Consider the following 16,329-nt stretch of genomic DNA (forward strand, 5'->3'; position numbering starts at 1 on the left):
GGAGAACTTCTGGACTAAGGTGAAGGTGGAGCCTTGTTAGAGCCCTGTGCAGCTTCAGGAAGACCAGGGCTGTGAGGGGCTGGCCCAAGTTTGAGTCCAGAAGGCTAGTAACAGCAGACTTTTCAAGAGCCTCTTTGTTTATCTCCGATTCATCCTTCTGTGTACTCTGGTTTGGCCTCCATATTACTCCACCAATACAGCTGTCACATATTCAAAAATGACCTTCCCCAGGAGTCATTTGTCAACACTCATCTTCCTTGACCTTTCACTAGCTTTCATTGTGTATTATCTCTCCACCATTCCTTAAATACTCTTTTCCCTAGGCTCCTACTGTTTGGCCTTTTAAGTCACATGGTTTCAAGAAGGCAGCCAAAGAGAGAAAAGTCACTTTTGCAGGCTGATTCTGATCTGTCAACCTACTAAATCTTGAGTTTTCTCAACGCTGGTTTCTAGGCTCACTTTTTCCCCCTCGGGACTCTTGCCTTGGGCAATCTAATCCACATTCAAGGCTCAGTTCTCACCTGTGTGCAGAAGACTTGCAAATTAGCAGTTTCAGCCAAACCTCTTCCCTAGACTCCAGACGCATCTCCCCAATTGTCTTCTTGACAATTTCACCTCAGTGACACCTGAAATTTGTGTCCAGATCAACTCTTAAATTGTCCTTCTTCCTATTTCCTGAATCCCTCATCAAACCTAGTCCTTCCCTCCTGTTATCTTTCTCAGTAAATAATGCCATATTCCACACATTACCAAAGCCAGAAACCTTAATACCTCTTATAGCCCTTACATGCTATATTTACTCCATCCCCCAAATTTGTAAGTTTTTCCTCTTAAATATTTCCCACAGATATCCCTACCTCTGGATCATTATTACTTCCATTGTCCTGTTGAAGCTACCATCTTCTTTCCTGAACCACTCCAATGGCATCTATGTGACCTACTCCCTACTTTTCTTCTCTCTTTACTCACTTTCCCCCTTTCTGTTGCTCATGCTCTAGTGAAAGTATTCATTTCAAATATTACCACCCCAACCCCTTGTTTGAAAATCTTTTGATGACTTCTCATTGCTCTTAGGATAAAGATCCAAACCCTTAACATAAACTTTAAGACCCTACGTGATCAGACCCTACCTCTTCCCAGTAAGACCTCATCCCACTCCCCAGCTCTGCCTGCTTTTTCACTAAACTGTGCCCTGATTGTTCTCCTTCAGTACATACTGTTCCTTCTGCCTGAGATGCTTCATCTGTCCTCCCTCCCATCCTTCCACATTTGTCGACTCCCAACAAATTCAAATGTCCACTTAGAGCTTGATGCCTCAGAGAAAACTTACCTTTCCTCCCTGATCACAGCAAGCCCTCCTGTGATGAGCTGATATGACACCACATCTCTTCCCTTCATGGCACTTAATCATGGTAATAATTTCACCTCTATTTGTATGTTTATTAGTTTAGGTCTATCTCCTCTGCTAGATGATATTCCATGAGGGGTACCCAGACCATGTTTGCTTTTGTTATATTTGAGTCCTCACTTTTTAGGAAAATCCTTGACACATACTAGGTGCTTAATAAGTAGGTCTGGAATAAATGAAGAACAAAGGAAGGCAATGAAGTTGAGTGTTGGAACAGTGGGACGGTTGGGAGATATGAACAAGCAAAATACAAATGATCTTTGTCTTCTTTGTTATCTAGCCATTGTTCTTCCTGGTGAGGATGAGTGCCTTCTCTGTCTACTGAATTGGGACTGGAGATATTAGAGAGAGTGAGATTAAGAGTACCTAGTAGTATTGCTTCTTTGAGCCTTTCTATTCCCTATTTTGCATTTCCTTCATGGGCTAGGGTTTTGATGTGAAAGTATACTTATAGGAAATAGTTAATTGTGAGAATTGAAATATAGAAGCTTTGCTTGATAAAAAGTATTCTCATTGATTGGGAAGACTTTCCTAGGATGGGAAAATGTAAAGGCCATTTCTATATTCAATTGAATAGTTTTTGATGGTATAAACTAGATCTTTTGTAAAGTACTTGCCAAAAAGTGAATCTCTGTTCATTTAAAAATCATCCATTTGTGTGCAAGTAAAATTACCTGTCATGGTTTGAAAGGATTATTTATGGTTTCTAAACATTCATCTATCCCAACTCATCTCATATATTGCCTTTACAAAATGGAAATTTAATTCCATTAGAATGTTCTGTTGTCCAATATATACACCTTGTTATAACATGATTACATTCAATTGCTGCCCTTGCTATATTAGAAAATGACAAAGTACGTCAAATACTTTTTAACTTTCTACTATAATATGGCCTGGTGACTGTGACTAATGCTATTGATGATCACCTCAAAAGATAATCCCTAGGAACAGTGATATTTCACATTGACCCAAGAAAAAATGGTTCATGGTAATACAGAAAAGAATAATAGTGGAAAATGAATTTACAACGTACTTTCCAAGGTTAAAGGCTTGCAAGATAGAAAGCAGAGAATAAACTTTAAATGACATTTCTTTGTATTTGAATCTTAGAAATGGTTTCTTTGGCTTATATTGGATTTTATTAATTTTGATGTTAAACTTATATAAAATATTATATGAATATGATTTTTTGAAACTAAAAGTGCTGGAATTTCTTAATTCTTGAAGTATATTTCTGTATGTATGAGATGGTGCTGGTTGCAGGTGAGGGGCAGGCTGAAATCTGACAAAATGGCCTAAAAGATGTTATGTGCTTAACAAATTATGATACAGAGATGCAACCAGACTGAAGGGTACCTGTCAAACTTAAGAAATTGGCACTTTCTTGCTGTGTGGCCAACTGCTTGCTTCATAGAAGGAGATGCCATCTGTTTTTGGCATGACTCACACTGAGGGTTGAACAGTAGTTAAAGGGAGATACAGCATAGGTTGTTAGCAACAAAAAAAGACTTTGGAGGAATTTGATACTGTTCATGAACATATGATTAGGAAGAACACTCAGATTTAAAAGTTTGAAGGGAAATGCACACGTCAAGTATTCAAAACTGAATTTATTTCTAAAGACCAATTTGTATTTTTTAGGCAGGGGCAGTCTGTAAGGTTTTAAACATCTATGTCTTCCTTTCTTTTTATCCTCTTCCACAACTGAGAGTGATCATTTTAGCAATGTCAATGTATTTTTTGACCATGATTTTTGAATTAGAATGTGTGTGGTTCCCCTTAGCTACTCTGCAAGAGCAAGTGCTGCTGGGGGGTTTTGTACCCTCAGCCTATACACTGACAAGGAGTTTATAGAGGTCATTGGCTCTACCAGGAAGAAGGTCACTAATTGAAACTTCAAGTTTTGATCTTATCTTTCTATTGTATTCTGAGAGCCACACCATGGAGTGAATGCAATGTCATCCTTCCCTCAGTTTCTGCCGGTAGCTTCAAGCAAAAAAATCTTTTCTGTCAGGGAAGAAAAGATTTATTTTATTTTATTTTCAGGTAAAAGGTACAACCATGGCAAAGTCTTGGGATTATCGTAAAACTTGTCAAACAATGGCATGTTTTATTAAGTTGTCATGATAACTCATCTTAACTCTCAGGAGATTTTGGCAATTATTTCTCAGTTTTAATGACAGTGGAGATATATTGTAATCAAAAGATTTCAAAAACATTATTGGGCTCCAGAAGTACTCAACAGGGTCTATATATATATACTTTGAATATTTATTTTTGTAACAATATGGCAGTTTTGTAATGTTTATTACTTGTTTTCTCCTAAACCATGAAAGCAACTGTTATTAATGATTGTGTAGTTTTGTTTTTGAAGAGAGCATATGTATTATGGGAAAATAATTTGGAATTTTAGCTGTTTGATGAAATGGACTAATTCAAGGAAATGAATCACAGATTTACCTTGGGACGTTGTTCTTCCTAAGAGCTAGTCTGCAAACTCAGTGAGGACAGGGGCCATGACTGTTTTGTTTATCTATGGCTCTTCATAACCTGGGACATACTATGTGCTCAATAAATACTTGTTATCTGATGGTCGAATAAGAAATAATGACAAACTGCTGACTAGTATTGTTTAGTAGATCATATATGTAATGGAAACAATTATTGAATGTACTTGCTAAAGGCTCAGCATCACGTGATATGCTATGCAGTTGTAAAATATAAGTTCTGGCCAACCATAATAGACAGAGGAAGGGAAAAACTGGGCACGGCAATAGAATATAACTTATCCACAATAGGTTGAGCTGAAGAAAACTTTATTCCTATTTGTGTCAAGTACAGATTGATGAAAAGATTCTTGAGATGGTTTGTGTTCAAGTGCTTTGTGAAATGGACGTATTTATGAAGAATTGTGTTAGTTGATAATATATTTTAATGATCAAGGGGAAATTACTATGTAAAACAATTCCTATTGAAGATTTCCTTATAAAACTAATGACAATGATTTATTCTCTATGTAACTTGAGATTTCATCCTTCAGAAAAGCATAAAACGTTAAAAAGCACAGTGTTACTTAGGATAAAACTAAACCATTTTTTCATGTTGCCACACAGTGCCTTCTATCATGGAATTCTCATAGTTATCAGAGTCACATCTTGTTTTACAAGTGGAATGCAAATTTTATAACATGAGGCAAACCTGACAAAAATAAGCTTAATTTCGTCAGTCTTCTGTAAGACGGTCTCTTGTATTGTTTTTCCCATGAGTAAGCATCTTGATGTAAAGGTTAGGTTGAAACCATCCATCTCTGTATAAAAATCTCTCTATATAAAAAATCTATATTTTATATATCTATATGTCTATATCTATCTATCTAGTCTCTACATCTGTATACCTCTATCTATGTCTATATAGCTTGCTCTCCCCTGTCTATCCATCCATGCCTAGAAAGATTCTTGAACTCAGTACTTTGACAAGATTTTTTTGAAGATGGCTGAGCCAATAATGAGAACAATGCTCGGTTCATTATAGATGAAAATATAAAAATATGTAGAGAGTTCTAGCATCAGATTGGAGTTCCTTCTCTCTCTGGTTCTGGTGGTAACTCTTTATCCATGCAGATAAATAGTTTTGGCCACTTCCTGATAGGGTGCTTGGCACATAGCAGATGCTTAACAAACACTTGTAGAAACCGTCAATCATCCACCTTCCAAATACCTGGTGTTCTTTTGTGTGTCCTACTCTGGCTTATGCCCAGGATGTTCCCTGTGATGCCTATGTCTTACATTAGGGTCCTTATTACTTAAATAAGTGAATATTTATAAAGTTGTAAAAAGAGTGCCAGGTACACTGTAAACATTTTAGAAGTGATTTAACTAAAATAATAAGTAATAGTATTACTTATTTAAAAAAAGATAGAGTTCTTGTGATATAATAGACAGCAACTGGGGGAAAATAGAAAAATTTATTGATGTTTCAGTTGAAGGACACTAGGCAGTGACATGTTAGTAAGTATAAATCAAGATTGTAGAATATAAGCTAAATAAAGAGGTGACTTTTTAAAACTGTGGAGAGACTGCAATTTTACTCCACCTTCAAGCTGACACATTAGCCACAGTTTCATGGATGCTGATGAATGGCCTTCTGGACTCAGTCTTCTTGTTTAGAGGACTTACAGTTACCTTGAACAGTTCTTTTGACTCCATTTCAAACCAAGTTCTTTAGTTGTCGATTGAAAAGCCATTGAAAGATTGGGTTCAGCTACACTAAGCCTAGAGCACAGCATGAGCTGTAGCTCCTGGCAACATTTGGTAGCAAATTTTTATAGCTCTCTCTCACAATTGGGTGAAAGTTAGGGCTAGAGATTCAGCACTTTATTTTTGTGTGGAGGATTTTAAAAATTCTTCTTACTCCCAGCATCTATTGTTGGCTTCAAGATTTGGGACACAGAAAATCTGCTTTGACTCCTGCTTATTAACCAGACTTTTGTTTCCTTTTAAGTTGATAAATATGTCTTTAACATATTTAAATCCACATCCTTTCTCTTGTTATATTTTACCCATTATCTATCTCTTTGGAGTAGAAAGAGTTAATGAAGTGTGAAGTTGCTGCATCATCTTGACCAGTTTACAGTTTGAGGTGATTTTAGAGCTGTGATTTTAGGCCAGAGTCATCTTCTCTTATCCCATTTTATATGCACTTCAGAAGTTCTACTTTCTAATTTGGGGTGATGGTCACTGCACATTGTACTTGTTGGATCAGGCGATCAGTCTTAGTGGTGGGAAAGTGTGCTAAAGGGTAGTCATTTTGGTGTTAACATCCAGCTGTAGTGGATTAAGAATGCATGTGCTTAAAAAAAAACTAAAGACAAAATATATTATTCCTACATTTCTTCCTACAATTGGAAAGTTCAGCTGTGTTTTATTTTTCATGACTCCAAAATGGAATATCAACCGCATATATTAGATTAAATATTAGGTTATAGAACAATGCTTCTTGGGAAATAATCTAGAAGATTGATTGCCTCACCCTATGGCAGAAGGGACTAAGTAACCTTTTGAAGTGTCTCTGTCTTAATATGTTAAATGTGAGATGAAGACAGAATGTCGATTCTCTCTATTTACCACACAGAGTAGATGCTGCTTTCTCTATTCAGTTATTACTTTCCAAGGAGGTCTTTACCAATTAAAATTCAGCACTTAGTATACTTCATAGCTCAACAATGAATGAGTGCCTCAATGAATGACAAATTCAGTTTAAGAAAATTTTGTCGCCATTTGGAAAAGGTTGGCATCTACATCAATTATTCTTAAAGCACCTGTGACATTAGTACATCTGCTTATTCTGGAGTTTATCATTTTATCTAATTTTTTAAGTTTTATATTTGTTGAATTTAATTTTTTTAAATAAACAACATTTAATATAGCTTTAACTGGTATGTTGGCAACCTATACTTGGTTGTATGATTATAGTAACATGTTTAACTACATATGACATATTCACATTTTCTATTTTTAAAATAGACATCAATCATTTACCACAAATTCTTTATTGCCTCAAAGAGACATTCTTGGCAACAGTGTTGTCAAGGAAACACTCTGGGACTGTTACATAAAAGAATGTCTCTTTGGGGAAAATCTTTCAAAATGATATTTCTATTTTTTCCCAGATTGTGTGAAATTATAATTTACAAGCAATTCAATTTAAGCGTACAATTTATAAGCAGTCTGTGTAATGGTATAACTCTGGAAATATCTGTCAAATACAGACATTTTTGAATTTTAAGTTTAAATAATTAGATGTCACTAATACAGTGCAAAGGCCTAACCAGGAGGAGATCAAAAAATAACATGATGTCTGATTCTCATGTTAAACCCATTACATTTTAACGAAATCTTTAAGATGCAAATGACATAGGTTCTTAGAAGAATTAATAGACGAAAATTCCTTTATTTCCATGTTGACAGAGTATCTGAGGGAGAGAAAAAAGGCAATGATTACCTTTGAAGGTATAAATTTCAAAGACTTTAGAAACTTAGTACAAGTACCATTAAATAGCAAGTGTATATTATTTATGTGTTCAGGCAACCACATTAGAAAATACTAGTTGGAGACTAGGATAGTCACTGACTCCTATCTTTAGCACTTAGTCGCTATCTATTTTAAAATTATCTTTTAGAATTGAAGGCTATAACCTTGACTGTAAAGTTTGGAGGAAGATATCCTGAAATATATATGACATATTTTTGCTAAAAAGCATGTATTGGTTTGCATTATGTCATAGACTATTTGGATTTGTGGGGACTGAAGAGATCCTTCAACAGGTAAGAAAATATGCCAAGAAAGGCTAAGAAACTTGACTAAAGTTCCTTAGGATCAAAGCCAGAAATAGAACCTGGTTTCCTGATTCCTAGTTCAGTACCATTTCTATGATATCGTTGGCTTAAAGAACTTGGGTTACCACTCCTATCCTATGATTCTTTCCCAACCATTAGCACCACTGATCTTCAACTGAAATGTCAACTCCATATATCATTTTGGATGGTGTTTAAGTCATTCCTTGTGGGAAGGAAGAAAAGAATATAAAAAACAAAAAAGATTTTTTTTTTGAGAAACATATAGGGATTCTCAAAAGGCCTTGATGATACACTAAGGAATAAAAGGCTATTCAGTATAAAGAAATACTATAATAATCCAAGTAGATTTTGATAGTCAAAATTGTGAAAATGGGTAAGCTTTGGCTGGAAACAAAGTGAAAATAAGGTGTAAGGGAGAAGCCGAAGATTAGGCTTTCTCTTGTGCATTCATATTATAAAATGTTACACAGACAAACCCTGACTAAGATGGTATTCTTACCTGGCTTGTCTGTGGGAACATCAGACTCTTGACTGGTGTTGTCAAGTAGACTCACATAGTGAATATCTACAACTGGTAGAGGGGTATTTACACTCTGACCTTTATCAAGGCAGCAAAAAAATTGATCAAGTGCTACTTATCAGTGGTCAGTTTGGGTCAATAATGTTATGTACTTGAAAAGACTGTATATTCTTTTTTTCTCTGGCTATTTTTAAGATTTTCTCACTGCTTGTAGGTTTCAGCAGATTTACTTGTATGTGCCCACATGTGATTGCCTTTGTAATTATCCTGCTTAGTGTTCATAGTGCTTTTTTAATCTGTTACAATATTTTTTTTTATCAGTTTTGGACACCTCTCAGTCAATATATCTTCAAATCTTCAAATATTGTTTCTATTTTGTTTTCTCTTTCTCCTTCTGGCCCCCAAATACATGTATGTAAAACCTTTCCACTGTATACCATTTGCTATTTACACATTTGTTTCTGTATCTTCCATCTTTTCTCCCCCCAGATCATAGCTTGGATATTTTGTTTGTACCCTTCTTCTAGGTCACTAATTCTCTCTATAGCCATATTTAGTATTGTTGGAGGCAGTATACTGATTCCAGATTTCTATTTGCTTTATTTTTGTTATGGTTTTAGTTATTTGCTCTATTCTATTTACTTAATTATATAGACCTATTTATCTTAATGCACTTGCTTCAGGATCCCCTTTCTGACTATTTCTATAATATATTGTTTCTCCTGCATTTTAGACATACCATGTTGTCTAAAGTTGTTTAGACACATAGTATCTCCTGTTTTGCCTGATAATTTTCATTAAGTTCTGGATATTACATACCAAAATTATGGATATAATTTAAGGATTATGATAATTTTATCTTCTATAAGAGAGAATTTATATTTGTGTTTGGCCTGTAGTTAGGGACACTAGAAATTCCAGGTAATGTTTATACACTCAGGGTTGAAATAATTAAAAGCTGGCCTTCAGTCTGTATGAAAATTTTTTTTATTTGTAATTCCTAACTATTCCTAGGATGTCAGACTTTTCAGTCCCAGCCAAGGTCTGGATGGTGTGCCAGATAACCCTCCCCTCTCTGCCCTTGGTTGATCCTTGATTTCCAATTTTTGTCCTCTTAGCCTCATGAATGTAGTAAAAGTTTTGCTCAGCATCTCAGACTTTTCTATTAAGATGGGCAAACATCCTTAGGACACAAGCAGCTCTCAAAATCCAAGAAACCCAATCTGGGTTTTCTTCTCTTCTGAGATCTGTCCCCATAGGTCTTCACTGCCTATGAGTTCTTTGATGCCATTACACAGATTTTGTTTAATTTTGTCCAAAGTTTCCATTTTCTTTCAGCAAGAAAACTAGTTCAGATTATCTGGTCTTCCATTATTGGTAGTGAAACTCCAAAATTTGTCTTTGAAAGTTGTCCTACTTCTATGTAATACTTGTGAAGTTTTAATTTTTCTAGCATCAAGACTTTTGGGGAGTGGTTTCTTTCTTTTAACATTTTTTTTTTTTTAAACCAGTGATACAGAGCTACAGCATAACAAAAAAATTTTAACTATATTTTAAATATGTTCCTTTCAAGGTTTGCAGATAGAAATTCAGTAGAATTTCTTGGGAGTGAGGGAAATATAGTATGCTACATCTTTTCAATGATTCATTTAATACCTTGATTGTTTCAGCTGATATCACATGTGTTTCTTCTGGAATTTCCAGTGGTATCATTTTTATTTCCTGATTGAATATTTGTATTAAGGTTCTTTAAAAAACTAAAAATAGAGCTACCATATAATCCTGCAATCCCACTCCTGGGCATATATCCAGAAAAAACCATAATTTGAAAAGATACATGCACCCCTATGTTCGTTGCAGCACTGTTTACAATAGCCAAGACATGGAAGCAACCTAAATGCCCATTGACAGATACATGGATAAAGAAGATGTGGCATATATATACAACAGAATATTACTCAGCCATAAAAAAGAATGAAATAATGCCATTTGCAGCAACATGGATGGACCTAGAGATTACCATACTAAGTGAAGTAAGTCAGACAGAGAAAGACAAATATCATATGATACCACTTATATGTGGAATCTAAAAAAATGATACAAATGAACTTATATACAAAACAGAAATAGACCCACAGACATAGAAAACAAACTTATGGTTACCAAAGGGGAAAGGGGGAGGAGGGATAAATTAGGAGTTTGGGATTAACACATACACACTACTATATATAAAATAGATAACCAACAAGGACCTACTGTATAGCACAGGGAACTATACCCAATATTTTGTAATAACCTATAAGGGAAAAGAGTCTGAAAAAGAATATATACATATATATTTGAATCACTTTTCTGTACACCTGAAACTAGCACAATATTGTAAATCAACTATACTTCAATTAAAAAAAATTGTATTGTGGAACATAATTGGCAATTATAGAGTTTCTCTGTTGCTAACATACTGTTGAATACTGTACAATGTTAACTGAAAGCCTATTAAGAATCAAATTTTACATAATTAGAACATCTCATTTCCAGTTTTCAGAAAATTACAAATGAAAGCAAAAGATATCTGCTATTGTAAATAATTTATTAGTGCATATAAACATTACATGTACATATATAGGTATATATTTCCTTTACTGTATTTTAGATATACAAAGTTGAGTTACTCAGAATCCTTAGTGCATGCCTCACTTTTATTATTGACTTATCATGGCCCACTTTTATTTGCTTTATAATTAGGTTAGTTATTTATAGTAAATTAACATACATAAAACGACCATCTGACGTGAAAATTAGAACATTAACCATAACTCCTATATACCTTTTTATTAATCCCCAATCCTGTCTTTTTCTCCTCTTGATATAACCACTTTCCTAGGCTTATGTTTACCATATATGCCTAAACAATATATTGCTTAATATTCGTATTAAAATTTTTTTTCCAGAGCCTTGTCCTCTTGAAAGTATGCCATCTATAGTCCTCTGGGACTCATTTCACTTAGTATTATTCTACTAATATTTTTATTTTCACATGAGTTGGAGGTCACCTGTTCTCACTACTACATAATATTTCACTGTGATTTACCATAACTTAGATATTCACCTGTTATGAACATTTAATGTGTTTGTGTTTTTTAATATAATGAACAATTCTGCTGTGAAAAGTCTTGATCTCTTACCTTCTATATATTTACAAGATCTTCATTGGTTATATTCAGAGAAGTAAAATTTCTGGATTTATAGTGTGTAAATGTTCATATTTAAAAAATATGACTCTATTTGGCAGGCCAGGTGGGTGTGGCTTCTACTGGGTTCCTAAGTGTATGCGTGTTGGGTCACTGGGTTGGTCCCTGGGTGGGCAGGCTGGCCTCTGGACCACAGTAGAACAGGGCTGGAGCCAGATCACAGAGCTGCTTCAGGGACAGCGGTTGGGTCCTAGGCCAGCAGGCCTATTACCAGTGGTGCAGATGGGTGTGGTTCCTCCTAGGTCCCTTGAAAGAAGGGACTGGCAGTAGGACTGTGGACAAGTGAGGCTAGAGCCGAGTCTGCGGCAGAGTGGGCCTGTTTCTGGTCTCCGGCTAGGGCCAGAGTCACTGGGTCTGCTGCCTGTGTGTGGACCTGGCTTCTTCAGGTGACCCTCTTCAGTTGTGGGCTCCATCAGGGTTTCACAACCTCTTACTTGGGTCCCAAAGCTCCCATAAAGGCACTTTTTTTGTCCATGGGATACCTGCCAAATATTTGTTCCTGTGGTAGGATGTGTGCTGGGTCCTCCTATTCTGCCATGTTGCTGACATTACTCCATAAGAAATCTTACTGATTCCCATACTCTGTAATAGTTGTTTTGTTAGATTTCTTGATTCTTGCTTACTGAGTAGATACAAAATGATACCTTACTCTGGCTTAGATTGGCAATCTGTGATTATTAATGAGATCGGGCAACTCCTCAGTTCATTGACCATATGTGTTTCCTCTTCTATGGAGTCCCTGTTCATGTCCTTTGTCTGCTTTTTGCTTGCTCATTGGGATATTTTCACTTTTCTTTTTGTTCTGCTTGAGTTGTTTGTTTTTTTTTTCAATTTTTATTGGAGTATAGTTGATTTACAATGTAGTGTTAGTTTCAGGTGTACAGCAGAGTGAATCAGTTACACATATACATATATCCACTCTTTTTTAGATTCTTCTCCCATATAGGCTATTACAGAGTATTGTGTTTGAGTTTTAATATGTATTTTTGACACTAGTATTTGAGTTTTACATTTGAAAATGTTTTTTTCCCCAACGTATAGCTAATATTTTCACTTTCTTAAGATGTCATTCGATAAAAAGATTCTTATTTTAAGATAATCCTTATAAGATATGGAACTTATTTTTACAAAGGGATAATTTGTCTGGCTCATTGGGTGAAAATCATCTATCACTCGGATATTAGAGGGTTGTGAACAACCAGTATATCTTTCTCTGCAACATTCACTTTCATTCTGATGTTCCCAAAAATAGGTATAAACAAACCCATAAATCTTCTCAAGTACTTATTGCTAAGCTGGTTGAACAGAAGGGTAACATTCCAACCATCTCAGGTCCATTGTTTATTCCTATCTAAGAAAAGGAGAAATTTTACTCTTTGTTAAGGCCTGCATCAAAACAGGCAGACCTTCAGCATACATGCTTAATAGGCATTGGTGGGTGGAATAATTGTGCTGCTTTTAGTCTATTTCTCAGTAAGGTCTGTAGATGGTTTGCAAAGGCAGCTAAGTCCATGTTGGCTACAAGTAACTAGTATGAACTTTATGCCTGGAATACAAATGTAGTGCTTGATAAGCTGCCCCAAATTCCATTCCTATTTATGTGAACTGCATTCATCACCAAGGGAAAGAACTGTGGAGGAGCTAAATGCTTAGACTCACGTGGATTGTGCACTGAGAATTGTCTACTCCCATCTCACTTCATGGATTCATATGGGCTCTGAAAATGCTAATTATAACAACTCTGACAATAGTTTTTATTTCATAGACCTAGATCCTGGTTTTACCCTTAGAAGACTGGAGAAATTTACTAAAGAACAAAAAAGATACTCTTACTATACAGGGAATAGTGCAAAAAAGCAACAAAATTACTGTGAATCCTAAGCCTAAAGAGGAAATTCAAATAATGTGTACCTTATATACTCTCTTTCTGGAATGTCTTCATTTGAAATTCAAGAAGAATGTCTTGATTTAAAAGTATGCTTTCGTTTTATTATTAGAACAGGAATTTTGGGAAGAATGGAAAAAAGGAATAATAAAGCAGAACAGGCAAGTTAAATTGGAGGGAGAGAGATGTATTCTTAGAAGTATGATTGAAATCTCAGAGGTCTGACTAGCTAGATATGACAAATTGAAAAAAGTAAGCTCCAATTTAATTGTTCTTGAAAGTGGAACTATAAAAGAGAGAATTTTTTCAGTCATTCTGGGATTAGATAGGATGATTGGGGCCTAAAGAAATATAGCTGTAGCACAGTAACAGGATCACTGAGAGTGTATTAAAATTATTACACTAAGGGATCCCAGATCCAACAAACTCTTGAAAGATGTCCTCTTAAGGTTTTAAATAGGGAGTCCTTAATGAGAACTAACCATATGGGAAAAGAATACTTGGACAGATTTGAAAGGGAATTACTGAAAAATCGGCTTAAAAAAAAAAAAAAAAAGAGAAGTACTGAGAAGATGATGATTATTGTACATGAGGGTAAAGATGTTGCCTCTCTCCCAAGGGAAATAAACTTATTAAATAGGGGCTTGAAGGGAAAGTACCTGAGAGATAATATACCTTGAAAAGGAAAAATAATAATAGATCTAATCCAGGCTAGTTTGGACACCTGTATGATGAGACAGTGATTAGAATGATTTAACTGAGGAGGTGAGGGTGGACAAGATTTGTTTGAACAGGGGATGTTTATGGCAGCACCAGAACTCACTGATTATATTTCTCTCATGACAGGATGCCTTACAAGACAAAAGCTGGAGAAAATTATGTCAGAAAAGCAGATAATTGGGCTGAATAATAGAGACAAATGAAAAGCAAAGCAGATACTCAGATCTTGTGAATGGCCATACATGTGGTAGAGAAGGAGAAGAATCAATTTAAGAAGCAGGCTAAGCTAGTTTGAGCCTCCTGGGAGTAGGAGGAAAGCAGATAGAAAGAAAAACATTAGAGCCTTCCTCCCTGCTGCAGAAAAATACGTAGCAGAAAAAGGTGTTGCTTGAGGTCTAGACTCTTCAAAAGGTGAGGAAAGAGAGGGCCTGTGGATGGTGATTCTCCAGCAGAAACTGAGTTAGAGTAATATGGAAAACTTCCCTACCCGGCAAGTCTCAGAGGCCTAGGACATTCCAGAGCAAGTGGCAATAGTCCCTGTGGAACAGGTCTGCCTGCTGGACAAATCTCATCCTTAAATGCAGCCCTGGGGTGGGGGTGAGGGCAGAAAATTGAGACTCAAAGGTAACTGAAATTACAAAGTTTTTGATGTACTGAATGGGACTGAAAGAACTTCAGTAAGACCTGATGACTGGGTCTGTGACCACTGCAAATTTCAAAGCTTTGCCAGAAGTTTCCCTCACTCTCTGATTAAGGATAGAGAATGCAAAAGTGGATACCCCTCCCCTCCATCCTTGTTAAAAGTAACTAATCTCCTTATGGCAAACTTCACAATTCACTGGTTTTGGACCATGGACAAGTGACAGACGAGCTGGGGGTCTGGCGTAACAGAAATTAAATTTTTCTGCATTTACTCTGCTTTCCTCAGATAGCACTGAACATCTTCGGGAACGCTTCTTACTGTTTTCTGGGAACACTATTTTTGAATTACTTTCCTGGGATAATCACTTTGGAGCTAGGATTAGGTTGTTTTTAAACCGGGATTCTAATAATTTTATATGTCCTATTAAGTCTTTGTACTTTCTTATTAGTGCTGGGGCTCATGGGCAAAAGAATTTAACTTCTGATGTCTTGAAGGGATCATATTCATTCCCGCGGAATACAACTCAGACTACAACTCAACTAGTCAGGCCGTTTCTAGAGAATACAGAAAGCTCTTGAGGAAAATTGATTCTAATATTTTTTATTGATTGATTGATTTTAGTTAAAAGTGGGATGACAACACTGAGGCCTTAATTTCTTCCTGAGAACTTCACAATGAGAGAGTATTTACATTCAAATTTGGGTCATCTTTATGTTACTGACACTGTGTTATTGGAGAATAGTGATTCTTCTACTTGATTTCATTGTGTAACCTCTAGTGTGCTATGATGGACAGTGGAACTGGACCCAAGTTAGAATGGGAAACAAAATAGGGAGTACATTTTAGCCTAAGGTACAATAGGACTTAGGAATGTTTACTGAATGTAGTATTCTTACCCAATTTATATTCCTCATGAGGGAAAGCCAAACTGGCCACAGCAGAGCAACGGTTGGTATTATGGACAAGGGAGAGGACTATCCTGAAGCTCATCTCCTTCCCTGAGGGATGAGGCAAACCCCTCATCCATCATTTCCTTGATTGTTAAACCAAATAGGTGAAAAGAACAGAAAACAGAGGAATGTATATACATGTGTGAGATGCTTATTCCCTACTCCTTATATTTCTATAAAGGGGAAATAACATGTATTCTAATCCCCAGGAGGGAAAATAAGGGATCATTTCTTTCCCCACACCCTTACTCCTAACCAAGGTTCAAGTGGTGACCCATGGAAGTGATGAATTAGGGAAAAGGTACTGAGCAGGACCAGTTTTCCTCTTTCTGGGTTTTCCTTCTTTTGGAGGCAGCCTGGAGCACACATTAGAGTTTACCAGGGCAGATTCTGTCCCTGAGGCAGAGAGGTCTGCCATTTTGGATGGGGTTAAGTTCAAAGGTGAAGGTGAATGTGTTGGAAGTCCATTTGGTCACTGATCCAAACCATGTTCTTCAGTTCAGTGTTATCAATAATAAAGTTGAATTTTTATATTTGTTTCCCTGACTCCCTAGTCTATGTTTCAACTCAGGGAGACTGCAGACACAAGAGTG

Source organism: Eschrichtius robustus, chromosome 2 (genome assembly GCF_028021215.1).
Source record: "Eschrichtius robustus isolate mEscRob2 chromosome 2, mEscRob2.pri, whole genome shotgun sequence".
NCBI lineage: Eukaryota > Metazoa > Chordata > Mammalia > Artiodactyla > Eschrichtiidae > Eschrichtius > Eschrichtius robustus.